Consider the following 3,869-nt stretch of genomic DNA (forward strand, 5'->3'; position numbering starts at 1 on the left):
GGATGGATGCAAAAGGGAGGGGTGGGTGCTGGGGGGGGGGGCACAAGACAACTTTCCCATACTGCCACCAAATAGAAGAAAAAGTTTTCAGTCGGTTGGTTGGGTTGATGATGATGGTGGTGGGGATGATGATTGGGGAGAGGGGGGGGGGGGGGGGGGGTGTCCATCCTTCTGCGCGAGGACGTGCTCAGAAATCCAAAACAAGTGCCCCAAGTTCTTTTGTTGCAAAAATGTGCTTCTGCCACCCCCCATACAAAAAAAAAAAAAAAAAAAAAAAAAAAAAAAAAACGCCGCGCCAACGCACAAAATACACTCAAATTCCATTTTCTATGCTACTTATTCTGGGAGACTTTTGGTCGAAAGGTAGACTGTACCCGGGACTGGTCGCCAGTCAATTGCAGGTCACAAGCATTCAATTTCACATTTATATTGTTAGTGAATGTGTGGGAACTGAACCCAGGCGACACATGCATAACACCAACATGTCAGTCATATAGTGAAGGAAGCACAAAGGGTTTAAATAGCGATCACATTTATAGTCGTAGTGTAAAGTTCCAAGAAATATAAACATAACAAAAACATGTAACCCATAGCAAATTTTCTTGTGGGTAAAATAAAATGTTGTGATGACTAGTTTGCTCAAATATTAATAAAGAAATGTTATAGATAATATATATTTTTTTACCAGTATGACATTTTATTTATTAACTATTGTCATCATGTGGCAAATATGCTCTATCATTATTATAATAACGACTGTGAAAAAGGAAGCCCTCCCTGTCTAATTGATTCAGGCTATAGTTAGGTTGCGCGTGCACGTCCAGTGACGTCGAACGCGCAGCCATATTTAAATACGCCAAGGTAATTAGCCAACCGAATATGCAAATTCAGCTCCAACTACCCAGTCAGTGTGCTTGCGTGGCCGCAGACGGACTAATGGTCCACCCTTTAGATTTTTTTTTTTTTTAAACAAGTGGGCGTTTAAATATACAGCATTGTCTTATTGATCTGCTTTGGACCACAATGAAGAGAAGTAGAAGAAGACGAGCGGCTCCTGCATGCGTGGAAACCTCGAACAAGATTTTTTTTCCCCCCTCCTACTGAGAAGACTGCACGCTGCCACGTTCTCCGACGCGGTATTCTTATTTTCAATATGAATGCACTGTGATTTATTCGCTTTGTATTTATTGACGCACCTGACTATTTACCGATATTTATTTCTCACAATGATATCATTGCTGTTAAAAAGGTTAAATAAAAGCGGGCTTTTTAGGATAAAACAGCTAAAATTCCGAGATTTAAAGAAACGTTATTCAATGATGCAAATGAGCGATAAATAGTCACATTGGGTGCAATCTAGCAAGGATTTCTCCAACAATGGCGACGGAGAAATGACATTTAAAAAGCCATTCAAATAAAACAAGACATGATTTCAAAAGTCCTGCTTGTTGGGAGTGCAGTGACATAAATCGTTTGCACACAAAATGTTAACTTATATCCATTCACTGTTCACATGCCTGCCATGAAACACATTGTATTCATAAGAAAACGCCACGTGACCTTACCTCTCATGACAGCGTGTTGAAGTTTGCACACAAAGGTATAGGGACGTAAATCATGTCGCGTCGTGCGTGGCTCATCACGAGTGGTCAGCGACCTGGCTGCGCCCTAAAGAGTCAAAAAATGATGATGATGATGATGTTTGCATGACAGGTTTGATGCCCACCTGGTACATTTGGATGCTAAATTTCCCCATATAGGATCCCAATACACAGATTTTAACATAATTCCAATGGTTTGGGATTTTTCTAGAGTTTATGGAACTGTATAAATTGTGTTTTCCCAATTTTGTGATTGGATATAATGTGGAATGTTCACATTGCGTCTTTTTTGGTTTAACAGAGCAAATGTTTACTTACCTTTGTTAACGCAGCTCATATGGACAGAAATAATGTAGTCTACGGCCCTGGAATTACAGTATAGCAATTAAGTTAGAATGAAGATTAATTGCTTTTCTTAAATGTTCAATCGTCAGAAATGTGTGTGTGCGTGTGTGTTTGCAGCTATTTTCCCCTAAAATGTTTGATTAGTAAAAGAACGTACAACACATGTGATGACTACAGAGGCTAACATTAAGTTTAAACTGAAATACAATATAGGCTTTAATGAAATACAATTATGGCAATTAAAAATAGCAATTTAACATTTTACTATATTGTAGGCTACATATGATCAAAAAGTCTCAATGAAGAAAAAGGTTAAAAAAAAAGATAGAAAACGCTAGAGACCTTTTAATTTTTTCCTTGCACTTGTCAAGGTGCGTTGATTTACATTAGCATGGATTGTCCTTTAGCATCTTTCCATTGTCTTTCTGCCACTGTTGTTTATTCAGTTATTCACAGTTTAACTATAGTTAAAATATTATAATATTTGGTGATTTGAGATGGCCTTCATCTGTACTTAACAGTTTTAAAATTTGTATTTGTGAGAAAATACTGATAATAAAACATGGACAATGTCATACTTAACCCAAGACGACGAAGAAACAGCTCCGCTCCACTCCACGACCTAATGCTGACATCTAGTGGCAGAATGGAGAATGGCTACAACTGGACTGGAAAGAGCGGCTAAGAGGTGTAAATCATTAAAATGCACGTTTTCCATGAAGACAAACATTATCATTGATTAGAAAATACTCTGTGCAATCGATGAAAATCTTATACATTCAAATATTTCTTATACTTTTATATTTTTGTAGTTTCAAAATGTGAGACGTGACTTGATGTATTTTATACGAATTGACCAAGTTGATTATGTTTAAATGCAGATGTTGACGTTATGTTTGTTTTAATTTCTGCTTAATCTCTTTTATATCAAATAAAAAGGTGCATTTGTTTCAATTTGATGTGCATACAGTGCAAAGAAAACGGAATTACAAAAAGTGTATAGCGCCACACTGATTACAGGTACGTATATGACATTTGGTCCAATTGAGCATTTAAATTTCCATCCATCCTGTTTATTATGTACTCGGAATGATATTTTTTATTTGCAACACATTTATATTAGCCTATCCTTGGTATGGTGCTGATATTTATTTCCAACGTGTTTTCAAAGTTAATACAGCAGGATGTATTCGTTCATATAGCACCAGTGTTGTTCTCATTATTTAAATATGCAGTGCTAAAATACAATTTTTTTCTTGTTTGGATATCTTAAAAACACAATGGATATTTTTATGTGTTTATTCATCAATAAATATGAACGCTCGCGAGTTCACACTATATAGAAATGTTACTGGGCTATAATATTCGTTTTACAAGCACATTTAGATTAATTATATTATTACCGACAGGAGCTTCTTCAATACATTATTTAGATACACATGCGTTTTTGTCAATGATGAAACGAATTTAACAAAGGTGACGTAAGGGAGGACTGAAACAAAACCTGTAAAATAATAAATCAATGAAAAGTCATACGATGTCAAGCTGCAAAGAATTCAAACAATTAATTTCGATTTATCTGACTATAAATGAAACACGAGAAAAGAGAAGGGGCCTTCAAATTGTTGGGACCACTACAGGCCTATTAATGGTTTAAAAAGTAGTACTGTGTATTTGCCGAATAGTAGGGTTTATTATTATTATTATTTGCTTTCAAAAATGAATTAAAATAAATTTAAATAAGCCCTCCCTGTAATTAAGAGATATCGCTATTAGTAGTCCTGCTTTTTATCGCCATTTGAGTGTTGCGCAACATCTCTCTGCACCACTTCCACGGGGAAGGGCTCTTTTGAATCCGCACTGAAACAAAAAAGCCCGCATGCAGAAACGAGTCCAACACAATGAAGTCACACCAAGTCACGA

This window comes from Syngnathus scovelli, chromosome 3 (assembly GCF_024217435.2).
Source record: "Syngnathus scovelli strain Florida chromosome 3, RoL_Ssco_1.2, whole genome shotgun sequence".
NCBI lineage: Eukaryota > Metazoa > Chordata > Actinopteri > Syngnathiformes > Syngnathidae > Syngnathus > Syngnathus scovelli.